At 39.2% G+C, this 21,232-nt stretch overlaps 1 protein-coding gene and 1 non-coding gene across 2 annotated transcripts in view; both read right to left on the bottom strand.

Annotated features, from left to right (window-relative positions):
- Positions 1 to 21,232, bottom strand: part of LOC126176184 (MAP kinase-activating death domain protein) — a 545,775-nt gene that overhangs the window by 195,419 nt on the left and 329,124 nt on the right. The window lies entirely within an intron of this gene.
- Trnat-ugu (transfer RNA threonine (anticodon UGU)) lies at positions 16,271 to 16,345 on the bottom strand. The gene has a single exon. It is a non-coding gene; the product is annotated as a tRNA-Thr (tRNA).

Raw genomic sequence — 21,232 nt, 5'->3', positions numbered from 1 at the left:
CAGGTAAATGCCAAATGACACCTCACTTGGTGTAAGGATCATAAACATTGGATTATAGAACACTGGAAAAACTTTGTGTGGAGTGACGAATCACAGTACACAATGTGGCAGTCCGATGGCAGGGTGTGGGTATGGCAAAAGCCCGGTGAACGTCATCTGCCAGCATGTATAGTGCCAACAGCAAAATTTGGAGGTGGTGGCATTATGGTGTGGTCATGTTTTTCATGGAGGGGGCTTGCACCCCTTGTAGTTTTGCATGGCACTATCGCAGCACAGGCCTACGTTGATGTTTTAAGCACCTTCTTGCTTTCCACTGTTGAAAAGTAATTTGGGGATATTGGAGGGTAGTTTTGTGGACCAATTCTACTATCCTTCTTGTACATGGATGTGACCTGTGTTTCTTTCCAAGAACTTGGTGTGGCTTCTTGTTCGAGTGATCTACTCTAGATTATAGTTAGGAGAGGGGCTAGCTCAGCTGCAAATTCAGTATGGAATTTGACAGGGATTATATATGGCCCTTGAGCTTGGTTAAATTTTAATGACTTCAGCTGTTTCTCAGCACCACTGACATTAATACTTATTTCACTCATCTTTTCAGTGGTATGAGGATTAAATTGGGGCAGTTCTCATGGGTTTTCCTTGGTAAACAAACATTTGAAAATAGAGTTAAGCATTTTAACATTTGCTTCGCTACCCTCAATTTCAGTTCCAGTATCATTCACAAGCGACTGGATACAAATTTTGGCACCACTAACAGCCTTTAGAGATGACCAGAATTTCTTTGGGTTTTGGAGGAAAGATCACTTGGCATTATTCTGCTATGGTAGTCATTAAAGGCATCGCACATTGCTCTCTTGCCAGCCAAACACATTTCATTCAGCATCGCTCTCTATCTACAGACATACACTATGTTTTACACTTATCACACAGTAATCTGTTTGTTTGGAAGTTTCTTTACAGTGACCATCTACCATGGAGGTTTCTTCCCATTATGAACTGTTGTACTGGGTACATATCTATCCAGTCCATGGTCAACTATTCTTTTATATTTGAGCCATATTTTCTCTACATGCTCCTGGCCTGTGCTGAAAGTTACAAGTTCCTCACTGACATATGACACTACTGATTTTTTTATCTAGTTTTGTTATTATTATTATTATTATTTGCATTTTATGGCCTTCATTGGATCACTCTAGCCAACTTTATACAAAGATTTTTTCAGTTTCCTTTCAGCCCAGTACTTCTTCATTCTCTTGGATCTCATCCTTCTTTCTTCATCGAAAATCACCCTTCCTATTGTCTGTTTGTTGATTCTCATGTGCAGTCTGGTTTGTTTGTCTGTGAGTTTCCTGATTTTGTCAGTTTTGTTTCTTAGGTCTTCCAATGTAATCTGTAGCTCATCCATATCTTCCTTGATTTCTGTAATCCACTTAGACAATTTAAACTTATGTTGTCTTTGAGTCTTCCAATTTGGATGTTCTTTGGGTTAGTCTTGTACCATTCCCTCATTATCTTTTCTAAAGCACAAGTGACAGCAGGGGTGCCAAGCAATCTCCTTGTCTTAAACCTGTTTTTATGATGAATGGCTCAGAGAGTTCTCCCCTGAACTTGACATTTGATACAGTGTTGGTTAAGATGAGATCTATCAATTTGATTAATTTTGTATGGAGCCCAAAATTTCTTAAGATTTTTAACATTGAAGGTCTATGGAAGCAGTCATATGCTTTTTTAAAGTCCACGAATGTTATTACAAGAGGTTTATTTTGTTTCTTGTAATATTCTATGACTAATTTTAAAGTGATGATCTGTTCTGCACAGCTTCTCCAAGGTCTGAGGCCTCCTTGGTATTCACCTAATTCTTCCTCTAGTTGCTCTTTGATCCTCTTGTATAGGATTCTGGAGAAAATCTTCTATGTGCAGTGTAAGAGAGCGATACCTCTGTAATTATCTGCGTTGCTTTCATCTCCTTTTTTGTGGAATGGGTGGATTATGGCTGTGGTCCGCTGTTTGGGAAACTTTTCTGTTATCCAGATTTTTGTTAGGGCTATGTGTAAGGATGTTTGAACTGTATCACTGGCATATTTCCACATTTATCTAGTTTACTGAATATATGTATCTTTCTGCTTGTTTTAGTTGTCCTCTGTACTTTGGTATTCATTGCTGCCACAATTATATCATGGTCACTGATGTCAGTTTTGATGTAGACATCCTTAAAGAGGTCATGTCTATTTGTTGCCACTAGATCCAATATATTTCCATCATGAGTGGGGTTCTTGACAATCTGTTTTAGGTAATGTTCAGAGAAGGCAATTAGTAATGTTTCACAGGATGTCTTATCACAGCCACCACTACCAAAACTGTAATTTTCCCAATTAACTGTTAGATGGTTAAGGTCTTTAGGCGTTTGTTTCAGCTTAGAACTTTAAGTGCCCTGTCAAATTCTATCTGCAGTATTATATGTCCTACCTCACCTTCACCTACTTTCTCTCCCTTCCTATAATACTGTCTTCAAGTTCCTTTCCCTTGTAGTGCCCCTTTATTTATTCCTTCTTCCTTTTAGCTTTTCCTTCATTGTCATCTGAGTTCCTGCTATTCATACAGTTGATTTCTTTTTCTCCAAAGGTCTCTTTAATTTTCCTGCAGTCATTATCTATCTTTACTCTAGTTACACATGCTTCTATAGCCTTGCATTTGACATCTAGCAAACTGTTTAGACATTTTGCACTTTCTGGCAATCTCATATTTTATATGGCTGTATACTCTTTCACTTCCTTCATTGCTGAATTTTTATATTTTCTCCAATTGTCAGGTACACTGAACATCTCCCTGGCTATACAAAGATTTATAACAGTCCTAATATTTTTACTTATTTCACCACCTGCTGTCTTCACTGTTTCACCTCCCAAAGCTACTCATTTCTCTTCTACTGAAGTCCCTCCCTCTGTTCCAATGAAATGTTGCCTACTGCTCCCTCTGAACTTCTCAATAACCTAAATCCTTCCACTCTATGGCCATGGTGCAGCAACATAATATATTTTCAGGATGAAGACAGTCTCAGTTGCAATGATACCAGATTTATTGATGCATTTTGCCTTTATGAGGCATCTTCAGAGTTTCTATACGGAAAAACTACATAAAAACAAACTAGGGGTATGGTTCTATCTAGCATAAGAAGGCGGTAAAAACTTTTTTAAAATACTACAAAAACACCAGAGATGACACCAGTTTAGGAACTGCGGATAATGCATTAGTCATAAGTAGCCAAACTTTTGGAGTGCACATAGAATGTAAAAGTAAAAGGATTTTTAAAAAAACATTGCCCCAGACTAAAACCAAAGGGTCAAATTGGTAATTGAACCATGGAAGAGACAACAGTTCTTACCTTCAGTGAAGGCATACAGCTATGCTAAGATAGTGCCACACTTACAATCTTGACATATATTGGAACATAAATTGTACTCGCTGTGAATACATGACTGCATGTGTATGCACAATGTGAGACTGGCATGCACGGCACTGCCGACGCAGTGGATTGAAGGCCTGCTAGGTGGTGTCTACAAGTTTGATTTTACAAAGATTACTCTATGGCATTGGCCGCTTACCTAGCTTGCAAAGCCCCAAGTGACTGGAGGAGTGTGCAGGTGGCTCCAGTATATATGAAGTGTAAAAGTAAAGACTAGCAAAATTACAGATCAACATCCCTAACTTCTGTTTGCTGCAGAATCCTTGAACATATTCTCAATTTGAATATGATAAACTGTCTTGAGACTGAGAAACTTATGAGCACGAATCAGCATGGTTTTAGAAAGTATCGCTCATGCAAAACTCAGCTTGCCCTTTTCTCACATGATGTACAGAGAATTATGGATGAAGGTCAACAGGCGGATTCCATATTTCTAGATTTCCAGAAAGTATTTGATGCAGTGTCCCACTGCAGACTGTTAATGAAGGTACAAGTATGTGGAATAAGTTCACAGATTTGTGAGTGGATTGATGACTTCTTAAATAAAAGAACTCAGTATGTTGACCTTGATGGCAAGAGTATCATCAGGAGTGTCCCAGAGAAGTGTGATAGGACCACCGTTGTTCTCCATATGTATAAATCGATTTGGTGGACATGGTGGGCAGCAATCTTCAATTGTTTGCTGATGATGCCGTGGTGTACCATAAGGTGTTGAAGTTGAGTGACAGTAGAAGATACAAGACAGACAAAATTTCCAGTTAGTGTGATAAATGGCAGCTAGCCCTACATGTGGAAAAATGAAAGTTAATGTGGACGAGAAAGAAGATCAAGCCTGTGAAGTTCAGATACAGTATTTCCAGTGTCCGTGTCCTGCTTGACACAGTCAAGTCAATTAAATATCTGGGCGTAACATTTGAAAAGCAATATGAGTTGGAACAAGCATGCAAAAACTGTGCTAGGGAAGGCAAATGGTCGAATTAGGTTTGTTCGGAGAATTTTAGGAAAGAGTAGTTCACCTGTAAAGGAGACCGCATATAGGATGCTGGTGCAACCTATTCCTGAGTACTGCTTGAGTGTTTGGGATCCATACCAGGCCGGATTGAAGAAAGACATCTAAGGTTTTTTACCAGTAGATTCAAACAACACGTAAATGTTACAGAGATGCTTCAAGAACCCAAATGAGATTCCCCGTGGGGAAGGCGACATTATTTTCAAGAAACACTACTGAGAAAATTTAGAGAATCAGCATTTGAAACTGACTATCGAACATTTCTACTGTCACCAACATACATTGCACATGAGGACCATGAAGATGTCCGCCCCATTAGCTGAATGGTCAGCACATTGGAATCCCACGCACGGAGGCCCGGGTTCGATTCCCAGCTGGGGTGGGAGATTTTCTCCCCTCAGGGACTGGGTGTTGTGCTGTCCTCATCATCATTTCATCCCCAGTGTCTACATGCAACTCAATAAGACCTGCACTTGGAAGCCGAACTTTCCGCCTGGGAACTCCCGTCCACTGACAACGTACGCTCATTTCCATTTTACCATGAAGATAAGATACGAGAAATTAGGCCTCAAAATGGTTCAAATGGCGCTAAGCACTACGAATGGTGACTTGAGGAGATGTAGATGTACAGTAAATAAGAATAATGACAATTTTCTGAAAAGGATAGACTGCTACTCATTATATAGTAGAGATGTTGAGTCACAGACAGGCACAACAAAAAGACTGAAAAACAAGTAAGCTTTCAGCCAAAGGGCCTTCTTCTGAATTAGACAACATGCACAAACACATTGATGCAGACACAACTGACACACACATGACCACCATCTCTGGCAATTGGGGCCAGACTCTGAAGCATATGGTCACTAAAATAGATACAATTAAAATAGTTCTTCATTCACTCAGAATTTAAAAACTAGCAGCCATGCAGGACATGTACTCAATCACTCCAAATTTTGCATTGTGCAACCAAGAGCAATAAATTGACATTGCTGGAGAAATTAGAGATTGTGAAACACTCGCATGTAGATAAAGTTGTAAGTCTTAATGGCCAACTGACTACGAAGAATCAAATGTTTTACGATTCCATTGCAACAATTTTTCAAAGAGTGCAGCTGAGTACTGGCATAATTCTCTTCATGAATACGATAATTTACTTCGATACTGTATACATTACATTTGGGTTATAGAATTTTTTTACATATTTTATGGTTTTTTTTTTTTTTTTTTTTTTTTTTTTTTTTTTTTTTTTTTTTAAAAAGAAGCTATTATGTCCATATATTTCTCATGGACTTCTTGTCTTTACTTTTGATGTCAACAGATGGAGCCATGTATTAGATATCTTATTCCTTCTTTAATTTTTTTACATCTGTTTTACTTCCATCAGCTATTTTAAACCTATTTTTCATTTGCAGCTTCACTTTACTCTATATTTTCGGTGCTTTCACACATGTAAATACTGTCTAGCAGATCTTACATTCATTGCATCAGCAACATCTTGCTCGACAGTCTCACATTGTTGTTGTTGTTGTTGTTGTTGTTGTGGTCTTCAGTCCTGATACTGGTTTGATGCAGCTCTCCATGCTACCCTCTCCTATGCAAGCTTCTTCATCTCCAAGTACTTACTGCAACCTACATCCTTCTCAATCTGCTTAGTGTATTCATCTCTTGGTCTCCCTCTACGATTTTTAGCCTCCACACTACCGTCCAATGCTAAATTTGTGATCCCTTGATGCCTCAGAACATGTCCTACTAACCGGTCCCTTCTTTTTGTCAAGTTGTGCCACAAACTCCTTTTCTCCCAAATTCTATTCAATACTTCATCATTAGTTATGTGAACTACTCATCTAATCTTCAGCATTCTTCTGTAGTACCACACCTCAAAAGCTTCTATTCTCTTCTTGTCCAAACTATTTATCGTACATGTTTCACTTCCATACATGGCTACACTCCATACAAATACTTTCAGAAACGACTTCCTGGCACTTAAATCTATACTTGATGTTAACAAATTTCTCTTCTTCAGAAACGCTTTCCTTCCCATTGCCAGTCTACATTTTATATCTTCTCTACTTCGACCATCATGTTATTTTGCTCCCCAAATAGCAAAACTCCTTTACTGCTTTAAGTGTCTCATTTCCTAATCTAATTCCCTCAGCATCACCTGACTTAATTCGACTACATTCCATTATCCTCGTTTTGCTTTTGTTGCTGTTCATCTTATATCCTCCTTTCAAGACACTGTCCATTCTGTTCAACTGCTCTTCCAAGTCCTTTGCTGTCTCTGACAGAATTGCAATGTCATCGGCGAACCTCAAAGTTTTTATTTCTTCTCCATGGATTTTAATACCTACTCTGAATTTTTCTTTTGTTTCCTTTACGGCTTGCTCAATACACAGTTTGAATAACATTGGAGAGAGGCTACAACCCTGTCTCACTCCCTTCCCAACCACTGCTTCCCTTTCATGCCCCTCAACTCTTATAATTGCCATCTGGTTTCTGTACAAATTGTAAATAGCCTTTCGCTCCCTGTATTTCACCCCTGCCACATATAGAATTTGAAAGAGAGTATTCCAGTCAACATTGTCAAAAGCTTTCTCTAAGTCTACAAATGCTAGAAACATAGGTTTGCCTTTCCTTAATCTTTCTTCTAAGGTAAGTCGTAAGGTCAGTATTGCTTCACGTGTTCCAATATTTCTACGGAATCCAAACTGATCTTCACCGAGGTCAGCTTCTATTAGTTTTCTCATTCGTCTGTAAAGACCTGCTTTCTTTGGGATTGGAATTATTATATTCTTCTTGATGTCTGAGGGTATTTCGCCTGTCTCATACATCTTGCTCACCAGATGGTAGAGTTTTGTCAGGACTGGCTGTCCCAAGGCCGTCAGTAGTTCTAATGGAATGTTGTCTACTCCCGTGGCCTTGATTCGACTCAGGTCTTTCAGTGCTCTGTCAAACTCTTCACGCAGTATCATATCTCCCATTTCATCTTCATCTACATCCTCTTCCATTTCCATAATACTGTCCTCAAGTACATCACCATTGTATAGACCCTCTATATACTCCTTCCACCTTTCTGCTTTCCCTTCTTTGCTTGGCACTGGGTTTCCATCTGAGCTCTTGATATACATACAAGTGGTTCTCTTTTCTCCAAAGGTCTCTTTAATTTTCCTGTAGGCAGTATCTATCTAGTGAGATAAGCCTCTACATCCTTACATTTGTCCTCTAGCCATCCCTGCTTAGCCATTTTGCACTTCCTGTCGATCTCATTTTTGAGACGTTTGTATTCCTTTTCGGCTGCTTCATTTACTGCATTTTTATATTTTCTCTTTTCATCAATTAAATTCAATATTTCTTCTGTTACCCAAGGATTTCTACTAGCCCTCATCTTTTTACCTACTTGATCCTCTGCTGCCTTCACTACTTCATCCCTCAGAGCTATCCATTCTTCTTCTACTGTACTTCTGTCCCCCATTCCTGTCAATTGTACCCTTATGCTCTCCCTGAAACTCTGTACAACCTCTGGTTCTTTCAGTTCATCCAGGTCCCATCTCCTTAAATTCCCACCTTTTTGCAGTTTCTTCCGTTTTAATCTACAGTTCATAACCAATAGATTGTGGTCAGAGTCCACATCTGCCCCTGGAAATATCTTACAATTTAAAACCTGGTTCCTAAATCTCTGTCTTACCATTATATAATCTATCTGATACCTTCTAGTATCTCCAGGATTCTTCCATGTATGCAACCTTCTTTCATGATTCTTGAACCAAGTGTTAACTATGATTAAGTTATGCTCTGTGCAAATCTCTACCAGGTGGCTTCCTCTTTCATTTCTTAGCCCCAATCCATATTCACCTACTACGTTTCCTTGTCTCCCTTTTCCTACTCTCGAATTCCAGTCACCCATGACTATTAAATTTTCGTCTCCCTTCACTAACTGAATAATTTCTTTTATCTCATCATACATTTCATCAATTTCTTCATCATCTGCAGAGCTAGTTAGCATATAAACTTGTACTACTGCAGTAGGCGTGGGCTTCGTGTCTACCTCGGCCACAATAATGCATTCACTATGCTGTTTGTAGTAGCTTACCTGCACTCCTATTTTTTTTATTCATTATTAAACCTACTCCTGCATTACCCCTATCTGATTTTGTATTTATAACCCTGTATTCACCTGACCAAAAGTCTTGTTCCTCCTGCCACCGAACTTCACTAATTCCCACTATATCTAACTTTAACCTATCCATTTCCCTTTTTAAATTTTCTAACCTACCTGCCCGATTAAGAGATCTGACATTCCACACTCCGCTCCCTAGAACACAGTTTTCTTTTTCCTGATAATGACGTCCTCTTGAGCAGTCCCCGCCCGGAGATCCGAATGGAGGACTATTTTACCTCCAGAATATTTTACCCAAGAGTACGCCATCATCATTTAACCATACAGTAAATCTGCATGCCCTCGGGAAAAATTACGGCTGTAGTTTCCCCTTGCTTTCAGCCGTTCACAGTACCCGCACTGCAAGGCCGTTTTGGTTAGTGTTACAAGACCAGATGGGTCAATCATCCAGACTGTTGCTGCTGCAACTACCGAAAAGTCTGCTGACCCTCTTCAGGAACCACACATTTGTCTGGCCTCTCAACAGATACCCCTCCATTGTTGTTGCACCTACGGTACGGCCATCTGTATTGCTGAGGCACGCAAGCCTTCCCACCAACGGCCAGGTCCATGATTCATCTCACACAGTGCAAACAAATGTGGTCATGTATTCATGGATTCTACAATTTGTATTTCAGTATTTGTGTCAAGATTGGAACTGTGGGCCTATCTTAGCATAGCTGCAAGCCTTCATCAATGGTAAGAATCATCATCTCTTTCACAGTTCCACTACTTCAAAATCAAAATTCTTGCATTACTCCCATTTGATTTTGTATTTATAAGTTTGTAGCTATGGAAAAGACTGCTGCACCACTTTGGGATTCATGTTTGTCTGGCCTCTCCACAGATACATATCTGACATAATTGCACCTCCAGTACAGCTATATGTACAACTGAGATGCTCAAGTCACCCACCTTAACAATGTCTGTGGCTCATGGGGGTTGCTGAATTTATTGAGACCAATTTATGTCATAAATAATTTTAATTTTGTTTAAAATGTTATACTCCAGGAAGTAATGGGACTTAATTTACAATTAGTTCTTCTTATCATGTATATGCTGTCCTTCACAGTACAATTAAACATAAAAATTATTGCAAGCCGAAGACACTTTTTCACATTTTACAATAACATGTATCCCATATCATGAATATGATTTCAAGGATAGATAAATAAACAGATCGAGAAAACTAGAAGTTATTCCAAATTTACCTCAGTAATGTATAAGCAACTAGAATACTATACACGTAGGTTTTCATAAGGTATATACAGAGTGAGCCACATAAGATGTAACACCACCTTTACTTCGTGAACAGTTACACGTATCAAAACACGGTTTTCGGAAACTGTTAGAGCATTGCGGAGGATGTATTTTTTTATTTGGTTAATGTTTATAGTGCTGGTATCAATGGAGATATTGAAACAAGTATGTTTTTTAATCTTTTTTGAATGGAACCCTGTACTTTTTATAACTGCATTTGATAGCGCTTGAGAAGACAGTTACAGTGGTATAGCATTTGTTAATACTGATGCTGAAACCTATCATACAAAAATTCAAGAAATGTCCTAGAATTTGATAGCACAGTGGTCCTAATTGTCATTATCAGTGCAAACACTGCCAAGCAGAGTTCTTATGCTATCCTGTGTCAGGATGTCAACATATTTACCTGTTTACTTGTCTGCACTGCAGGCTGCTCATTTCTGCTTCAACATTCATTGCATGCAAACATGTACACCAATGAGGAGAAAATGGATATGTAAAATAAATGCTGTAAAATAATATAGCAATATAGGGCTATCTATCTGGATCACCAGCATCTGACATGTCAGGCAAGTTCATGAATTATTAAGACACTAATGTGGACAAGCTGCTTCAATGTCAAAAAGAGGACGATAAAGAAAAGTGCAATTGACAGAGAACATGAAGAAGCTGCTCTGGGTACAGTGCTAATGAATCCACACAGCGGTAAGAGACATACTGCCACGGAATGTGCAATCAGCCAGACAAGTGTCATTTGCATCCTGCATTGACATAATTTTCATCCCTAGCTTCTGTCACTATATCAGGCACCTGACAATCGTGATTTTGAATGTCATACAGAATTTTATCAGTTTGCCTAACTGAGAGATGACCCTGCATTTTTCCAATTTAGTGGTCTTTACTGATGAATCAATATTTATTAATCACACTAAAGTAAATTTGCATAATATGTACTCCTAGGCAGCTGAAAATCCACACTGAATTTGCCAGGTGCAACATTAATGACTGTGGAGTGTAAACGTATGGTGTGGCATGATAGTAAATTACATTGTGGGACCTTACTTCATCTATGCATTATAATGAACATTCATACGCACACTTTCTGACAAACATTCTGTCAGTTCTTCTAGAGGAGGCACTTCGGTTGTCCAGCTCATTCATTCCCTGTTGCAATGCAAATATTGAATGAGATAATTCCTGAACATTGGATAGAACAAAATTCTGTTATCAGCTGGCCTTCAAGGTATCCCAGTTTGACTCCTCTTGATTTCTTTCTTTGGGGAGCACTCAAAGATGCAGTCTATGATGAAGCCCCAATTACGCCAGACTATATGTGTCATCAAATCACCAGTGGATGCTCTAATATATCAACCAATGTAATTACATGTGTTCATCATTCTTTCAAACAGCAACTGCCAATGTGCCTTTAAGTCTACACACTCTTAAATTAAAGGATAAATTTATTTTTTTAGGAGACAATGTTTATCTTATGTGATTCGTGTGATTACCAAATCATTGTTAGTAAATTGTTTATTTCATTTACATGTGTACAAAACTGAACTCCAGTGTCATATAAGTCAATAGTGTGTATTGAACATCGCTGGTGACACTGTAATTATGCGCTTATGTTCAGCATGAAACAATGTTTCATTAAGAAGAATATTTATTTTGTGATGTACAGGTGGTCAAAAAAGAATTTTTAATAAAATGTTTAGTTCAATGAATGTATCCCATATGATATAATTTAGAGCAGTGAAGGTAGAGATAGCTGTCTGACAGCATGTATTTTACCTCTAAGAAGCACACAGCCATGTACAGGAAAAGCTAACAATTATATATTTAATGCAGTAGTTACTTTTTGCAGAGTATAAGACCTCTTTATTTTTGAAGAATTAACACTTGATTTATCCGTTTTACCTCACGTAAATCTTGGAGGCTACACAAATGTGAAATAGTTTTTTTAAGCCCTTCGTGATATGCTAGATTCTAGCCTATGTTGTATTTCCATACACAACATTTGTAGGTGAACCTGCATCTGGGTCTTAAGTTGATTCAAGGGGAAATAAGGCTTTATTCTCATAGTGCAGGCATACCTTATGGTATACAACTACGCATCCTGGTCTGAGATGCCTGCTTGGCAGTGTTTGTACTGTAAATGCCATTTCCAGCCACCGTGGTCTCGCATTTTCAGACATTTCTTAATTTTTTTATGACATGTTTCAACATAAACATTAACAAATGCTATATCACTGTGATTGTCTTCTCAAGAGCTATCAAGTGCAGTTATAAAAAGTATACAGTTCTATTTAAAAAAAACTTACTCGCTTCAATACCTCAGTTGATATCAGCACTAAAGACCTTAACCAAACAAAAACATACATGCCCCTCAATGCTCTAACATTTGCCAAAAACCACGTTTCAATATGTGTAACCACTCATGAAATAAAAGGGGTGTTCCATCTTATTTGACTCACCCTGTGTGTGGGGGGGGATTATGAATATAAGCAGCCATTAGATGATATTGAAACAGCAGAACTTGAAGAGAATTACCCAAAATTTACTCATTAAGAGGTAAGGAAAATGGTATAAAGAAATTGATGTTCAGTAGATTGAGAGTAGATCCAGCTATGAAAACAAAATTTCATTAACGTTTTCTTGATCCTATTAGTAGCAAATTACTGAAATTCTCTAAAGTTTATGGAGACAAGATAAAACACAGCTAATAGTACAGTAGTTATTGCAGGTCAAACTATGTCTAATACCTAGTTCTCAATTCCACTTAATATAACAGCAGAAAGAGCAGGAGCTTCATTGCATTAGGTTACTACAATGGAGGAAGTTGGATCTGTCATTGTCTACTGTTTCTTGCATTATGTGCCAGGATTGGTGGTCATTGGTGAATGAGTCACAGGCTGTATGGAGGCAGTTACTCACAAAAAAGAAGTAGCATTCATTTCTAGTGTTGTTAGTGTGGCCTGTTGGACTCTAAGGACTGGCAGACATGGCAGGGCAAGCCTGAATTCATCCTCTCTGTCCTTGTTGTTAGGGTGTTTTAGTATTCAATGGGTTCTCTGAAACTGAGTTTTATAAAACCTAGCTGCTTGGCAAGCATGCAGGACTTTTAAAATTTTATTTCCTTGCCACAGTCTTGCTGGTGCATGAGCACTGCAGATTTGCTGTTTTGCCCTAGACAAATGTTGGACTCGTGTACCTGCACGCACATCGCCTTTGGCCTGCTGGTCTCACCGATGTATACTTCTCCACACTGACATTACATGTTGTACACACTGGTAGGGACACCAACCCAGCAAAGGTATTTGTCAGTCCTGTCAGTGACATTCTTCACATAGTGTAAGCATGCTGAAGCTGCAGTTTGTCTGTTTCTTGTGTGTCTTGTTTTCTTTTGTGCACTGCTATGGCTGTCTGGATTGTTTTATGGCTGTAACTTTGGGCGAGAATGTTAATCAGCCTTTTGAACTCTTGTATCATGTTTTGAGGATCACTTAGGCAGTGCATATGGCAGTAAAAGAAGCATGACTCTGTGGTTGTAGGCTTCTGATATACTCTGTGTCCTAGAATGTATTCAGTTGTTCTGTACACTTCCACGTCAAGGAATGGAACAGCGCCATTCTTCTCTATCTTGACTGTGAACTATATCATCCCTCGTATTTTATTCAACCATTCCTGAAACCTGTGAACCTCTGTTGCACTTTCATCTGACACCAGTGTTTTTTGCCTCAGGTTTCATTTTAAGCCAGGAAGTAAATGGATATGGACATCTAAAAGCATATGCATCAAGACAGCTTAGTAAGGCAGAGAAAAATTATTTGACTACTGAGAAAGAAATAATAATGCTAATACACTGACAGAAAAAATTAGTACAAGCTTTTAGAGGTTCCCAATTCACTTAAGATTTATTATTCCAACAATACAAATGGAGAATGTGAAATGATCACATTTACAGATCAATAGCACAAGTGGCTGTTAGATACCAGGAATCAAGCTGTGCTGAAACACCCATATTAGTACTTGGTGTAGCCTCCATGGATGGATATGCAGGCACTGACTCTGGCATTCAGCCAACTGTGTAGAGGGTGAATACTCTCCTATGTTATTCCATGCTGTTCAACCATTTCATGTACTTCTGTAAGAGCTGGTAGAAAAGTCGCATAAGTGACTTCTTGTCCCATCATATTCCACACATGCTCAATTGGGATCAAGTCTGGAGATTGTGCTGGCCAGGGAAGTTGCTGCATGTCTTGCAGAGCATGTTGAGTTTCATGGGCAGTGTGTGGGTGAGCATTATCTTGTTGGAACCATACATCTCCTTCCTGTCTGAAGAACAGCAAAACGACAGGTATAACAACATTCTGCACGTACGAAGTGCTGGTTAGCATCCCCTCCAGAAACACCAAAGGTGAAAGAGTTGTAGACCTTGAGGTCTCAGGTACAGCCAGTATGTTTTGGATCAATGCACTCTATGAGACAGCGTTCAACAGGTCTACATCATATACACAAACAACCATACTTGCATGCTTGCAGAATCTGCTTTCATTGCTGAAGACCATGGCATGCCATTCCATCTTCCAAGTGATCCTGTGGCGGTACAGGTCAAGCCATGCATGTTGATGCTGTGTTGTTAGTGGAAGATGGGCTAGGGATGTGCATGCCCGTACTCCCACTGCTAATAACCAGTTCACAACAATTCTTGTTGACTCGTCTGAGCTCACAAACCCTCTTATCTATGCTGTGGTGGCTGTACAATCTGCCACTGGTGCCCTTGCAATATGACAATCCTGGTGGGCATCTGTGCTGCTTGTATGTCCAGAACCTCGAGGAGCTATTGGTGTGAAAATGTTCATGTGATCGCTGATACCAGCATCTTTGCATAACTGATGCAGCATGTCGAACTTGTATATCAATTCTCCCAAAGGATCATCCCACTACTCAGAAAGCCACAATTTTACCTCTTTCAAACTCACTCAGTTGGCTGTAGGAAGCATGAGCGCATTTCCATAGCATGGTTGCTTGCTTGCTTCACACATCTGCACCACACTGAGCCTTCTGGCTGTCAGCATTCCCTATTTAAGGGTAGACACAGATGGTGCTCTAGTAGCTATGCCACTATGCTACCTGTTGGCAGACAATGTTGAAACCATTATCAGTATATCTACTATCCCTCAGATGGCATAATCCATCATCCGATAAAATTAACATGGTCTTTCCAGGCGTACTAATTTTTTTTTATAGTTTTTCATTTTTTCTTTTTTTACTGGAAGTGTAAATGGAAAAACTTACTTCTGCTGTTATTTTTATGGTCGATGCTTCAAAGTTATAATTGAATATGTAGTACACAATCCAACAAGTCATTTACTTAGACAGGCGTTACTACTAAGTGAATTTGATTTTTTAGTAACACACTGACTTGGTAAACCATATAGAAAAGCAGATGGTCTTAGTTGCAAATAATGCTATCAAGATAAAAAGATGAGCACTAAAGCCATGGAAGGACAGGAAAGTACTCACAAAAAAGATACTTCACCAAAATATCATGTCAGATGATGGGTGATGCTTAGCAACCATTACGTACCAAAAGGAAAGAAAGTGTCGTCGTTGAGTGACTGTAGGAGGATACAAGAGCTTTCTGTGCAATGTCTTTGAGTATATCCACAGTAGTGTACTGATTTCTTAAGACTGCTTCTGATTCTTGGCTTTCAGTTGTATTTGCAGTCACCTTTTTGCGAGGAAATTTCTCCTTCCACACTTCGCACCCCATGCTGTCTTTACATCCATCACATAGTTCTATGCTTTGATGTCAATTGTAAAGTAATATATCTAATAAACTGTTTTACCTTCTGGTAACGCCCAAGTTCCTTTGTGTATAACCTTTCATTGGAAATTTGTGCTGTTGATGCACATATCTTTCAGTGTTGCAAAGGCGATGAACCTGATGCCATTGCATTGCTGAGTTTATATTTATTTGGCATTTATTAATATAAAACTAGTCAAAAAGGGTAAACTTGGACAAACAAGAAATTTACTGAATGGAGACAGTATTGGTTGAGATTCAAACCAACAAGAGGGCTATGAAAGTTCTCATGAATTTACGAAGGGGTTTTTATTGTAATATTGGTGTAAAGAGAACCAAACAGTTTTTACAAGTGTACTTAATTTCAATATGCAGATAGAGAGATCTATGAAGGAATATAACAAACATTTAACTCAATACTTATATGTATATGGTGTCTGTTCTTTCGGACATGTCCGAAAGAACAGACACCATTGATGACCTGCAGCCGTCTAGAATGAAATTAGAATTATATTAACACCTTCAGCTGCTGATGGGCATTGACATATATCAACAGGGACAGGAGAAAATGTGTGCCCTGACTGGGACTCGGACCCAGGATCTCCTGCTTACATGGCAGATGCTCTATCCATCTGAGCCACCAAGGGCACAGAGTATAATGCAACTGCAGGGACTATCTCACACACACCTCCCACGAGACCCACATTCTCACCTTGTATGTCCACACAATACATTCATAATGTCCCATCCCAACACACTCATTACTCGTGGAAGACATTCTTACTAAGTCCCATAAGAGTTCGGGAAATATGTGTGCATCCGCACAGAAGAAGAAGGTCATGGCCAGTATTGCCAGAACTATATACTTATATGGATATGGTGTCTGTTCTTTTGGACATGTCCGAAAGAACAGACACCATTGATGACCTGCAGCTGTCTAGAGTAAAATTAGAATTAGAATTAGAATTCACCTGTCCCTATTGATATATATCAACACCCGTCAGCAGCTGAAGGTATTAATATAATTCTACTTTCATTCTAGATGGCTGCAGGTCATCAATGGTGTCTGTTCTTTCGGACATGTCCAAAAGAATAGACACCATATCCATATAAGTATATAGTTCTGGCAATACCAGCCATGACCTTCTTCTTCTGTCAGATGAACACATATTCCCCAAACTCTTATGGGACTTGGTAAGAATGTCTTCCATGAGTAATGAGTGTGTTGGGGTGGGACACTACGAATGTAGTTTGTGGACATACAAGGTGAGAATTTTCACCTGTCCCCATTGATATATATCAACGGCTGTCAGCACCTGAAGGTATTAACATAATTCTAATTTCATTCTAGATGGCTGCAGGTCATCAATGGTGCCTGTTCTTTCAGACATGTCCAAAAGAACAGACACCATATCCATATAAGTATATAGTTCTGGCAATACCGGCAATGACTTTCTTCTTCTGTGCGGATGCACACATATTCCCCGAACTCTTACCGGACTTGGTGAGAATGTCTTCCACGAGTAATGAGTATGTTGGGGTGGGACACTATGAATTTAGTGTGTGAACATAGAAGGTGAGAATGTCTTCCACGAGTAATGAGTATGTTGGGGTGGGACACTACGAATGTAGTGTGTGAACATAGAAGGTGAGAATGTTGGTTTCGAGGTAGGTGTGCGCGAGATAGTTCCTGCTGTCACAGTATCTTCTGTGCCCTCTGTGGCTCAGCTGGTTAGAGCATCTGCCATGTAAGCAGGAGATCCCTGGTTTGAGTCCCGGTCCGGGAACACATTTTCACCTGTCCCTGTTGATATATATCAACACCCGTCATCAGCTGAAGGTATCAATATAATTCTAATTTCAAAATTTAACTCCGTGATTGGATGTATTTGGATCAACCAATTGACGATAGAGCTATGGTTGACACATTCATGGAGAAACTGCCAGTTCATAAAACATCTTATACATTAGGCAGTAAGAGTATATTGATGCTCTTTGAGGACAGTACATGAATTTGACAGATGGTACATAGATAGTTGTTGACATGATTTCAAGTAAAATCAGGGGGTTCATAACAACAGGAAACAGATGAACACCGTGGGGCTAAATGACTTAGGAGGCAGAGGCATCAGAAGTAGTGGATCTTTTTGTATAGTCAACCATCATGAAAGGAGGCACTGAAAAGAGAGAAACAAGTCACCACTTCAGTAAATGTCCATGGTGTAGCAGGTCAATGTGGAGAACCCAAATGTAGTGTGAATCAGTTCTTTAATAATTATAAAATGAGGCATTTAGTCCAAGTAGAAAAGAGTAGAGTAAGCTTGGTATTCTGAGTGTTAGATTAAGTTTCCAGGTGCTATTCTGCTACAAAGAAAACAACATTATAAAGTACTGAGCCTGGTAGGCACAGCAGCACTGAGCTGAACTTGCATTCAGGATGTCAGGGGTTATACTCCTGCTGACCATGCTGCATAGGTTTTCTGTGGTTTGCATAACTGCTTAAAATAAATGCTGGAACAGTTCCCTTGAAGAGGGCATAGCTAACTTTCCAATACCCCTGGCCCAATTAGTTTTCGGATGGGATCTTCTCTGGGTAAAACATAATTTTTCCTTCCTTTAGCCAGACTTGTTTCAGTAAATTTACAGTATCATCAGTGACTTTTATTTTCTTTCTATTAAACAACAGGAAAAATGCTCTTTACTACCTTCACATATAAAAAGTATTTACAAATTTGAAAACAGACAAGATTTTTTTATACTGGATGAACTTAATAAAATTGCAAGGACAGACTTCTTATTGGAAATGGAGGAAAAAATGTCCTATGAATGTCTGTTCAGAAACACATTGATGCTATGATATAAGGCACTGACAAATGAAAGTTCCTCTGGCCATATGCTGTGTTTTCCTTGTGTGTTGCAGTCTGTGTGATTGATGCAGCGGGGGTATTCATGTCAGGAACAAGCCAGGATGGTGTTTGTATATGGCCAAGCAGACGGAAACAGTTGAGAAGCAGCACCCAATCCTCCAAATCTGATGTACGCACATTCAACTGCCTCCCTGCACATTCGTCTGTCTGAAAGGATCCAGGATCACAAAAACAGCCAAAAAGGGCTTGAAGTATTGTGTGATGTGGTTGGTCTCAGTGAGGGTACTTGTTCTGGTACAGATGTTATAATGATGCAAGTATCCTTACAACCCAATAGATAGTTCCAGACCACGCAAATAAATCTTCATTATAACTTTATTAATCAAGATCATTCAACCAAGCAGCAGAGGACGCTGGAATGTAGCAGGCAGCAAGGCGACAGTGAGCACCTAGCGTTGTCATCTGCCATCTCACAGCCGACATATAGAACTAAATAAAATGAATAGAAGTGACTGAAGGGTGCTGCCACCTAAAGAAAAGAGTGTGATCTAAACACTGACAACTATGTAGAAACATTATTGTTTAAGTAATCAGGTGTCTAAAGCATAATATGTTTTGTAAAAGAGTTTTTCCATATTTAAATATACTGTGACTACGTTAACAATTATGTAAGTGTTCATGGCGTTAATATTAAGTTATGAAGATGAGGGGAACCACCACCTATGAATTGGTGGCAAGAAAGTTTACTGCTGCTTTTGCCTATGAGGACAGTCTTCGTACAGTTTGAGTATTGCTTTATAACAGCGAACGTGTAAAACTGTGTTTAGTGGTAAAATGGGCTTTTATGAACAACATCTTGGATGAATGAGTTAAAAGTAGCTATTGACACCACTACAGTGAATTTTGAGCAGCAGATTTCCAAGTAAGAAGAAGTGGCTATTGTAATCCACCAATTTGGAAAAAGTGTATACTCGCTTGCTGCACATACTGTGCAACTTCAAGAAATGTTGTACTAGCCTAGGATAGTAACAATAAATACTCCAATGCTGGAGTCACTATTATTTGCTGCAATTTATTCTTCATGTAGCATTTCTCATTCGGGGTGATAAACTGTGCTCACCACCAAATAAAAGACTCAAGTATAATTTCATTTGTGAACTTTAGTGTATCATTTACTGTGGGATAGGAATCCATGTTGTGAAAACCATGATCACTGACAAAATATAAAAGTTAAGTAATATATTTTTCTGTCTTTTATACAAAGCAAATGGCTTTAACAGTTTCCTTATTTCATTAGAAGTTCTTAGGCTATCAATAATTGTTCCCTAAACTGTATACTTATAGCAGAATATTTTTCAGATACATTAGCCACTTGAATGTGAGTGGTGAATACATGAAACAAAAACATAAGATAAGTGAATGATGTTTACCAGCTAAAATCACCAGAACATGCTTCATGAATAGGATGCTTTGTAGCAGATGAAGACAACAAAACGTACAGTGAATATTTTTGTATTAAGAAAAATAATTACTGTGGTGGATACTGAATCTACATACATAATTTTACGAAAGGTTTTCAAACTAACATAAGCAAATTATGTCAAAGAGATTCATAAGTTTATAACTAACAGTTGTACACTTTTCAAAATTTACAGCCACAGTGGCTAAACATCCTCAATGCTTATTAGGTTTTTACACTATGTGATCAAAAGTATCTGGACACCTGGCTCAAAATGACTTACAAGTTCATGGTGCCCTCCATCGGTAATTCTGGAATTCAATAGGGTGTTGGCCCACCCTTAGCCATGATGACAGCTTCCACTCCCACAGGCATATATTCAGTCAGGTACTGGAAGGTTTCTTGGGGAATGGCAGACCATTCTTCATGGAGTGCTGCACTGAGGAGAGGTATAGGTGTTGGTCGGTGAGGCCTGGCACGAAGTCAGCATTCCAAAACATCCTAAAGGTGTTCTATAGAATTCAGGTCTGGATTCTGTGCAGGCCAGTCCATTACAGGGATGTTATTGTCATGTAACCACTCCACCACAGGCCGTGAATTATGAACAGTTGCTCGGTTGTGTGAAAGATGCAATTGCCATCCACAAATTGCTCTTCAACAGTGGGAAGCAAGAAGGTGCTTAAAACATCAATGTAATCCTGTGCTGTGATAATGCCACACAAAACAACAAGAGGTGCAAGCCCCCCTCCATGAAAAACATGACACACCATAACACCCTTGCCTCTGAATTCTACTGTTGGCAGTACACACATTGGCATATGATGTTCACTGGGCATTCGCCATACCCACACACTACCACTGGAGTGCTACATTGTGTACTGTGATTCATCACTCCACAACATTTTTCCACTGTTCAATCATCCAGTGTGTATGCTTCTTACACCAAGTGAGGTGCTGTTTGGCATTTACCGGCGTGATGTGTGGCTTATGAGCAGCCGCTCGACCATGAAATCCAAGTTTTCTCATCTCCCACCTAACTGTCATAGTACTTACAGTGGATCCTGATGCAGTCTGGAATTCCTGTGTGATAATCTGGATAGATGTTTGCCTATTACACATTACAACCCTCTTCAACTTGGCGGTCTCTGTCAGCCAACAGATGAGGTCGGCCTGTACGCTATTGTGTTGTACATGTCCCTTCACGTTTCC

The sequence above is a fragment of the Schistocerca cancellata genome, chromosome 3 (assembly GCF_023864275.1).
Source record: "Schistocerca cancellata isolate TAMUIC-IGC-003103 chromosome 3, iqSchCanc2.1, whole genome shotgun sequence".
NCBI lineage: Eukaryota > Metazoa > Arthropoda > Insecta > Orthoptera > Acrididae > Schistocerca > Schistocerca cancellata.
This window is presented reverse-complemented; position numbering and strand designations above follow the sequence as displayed.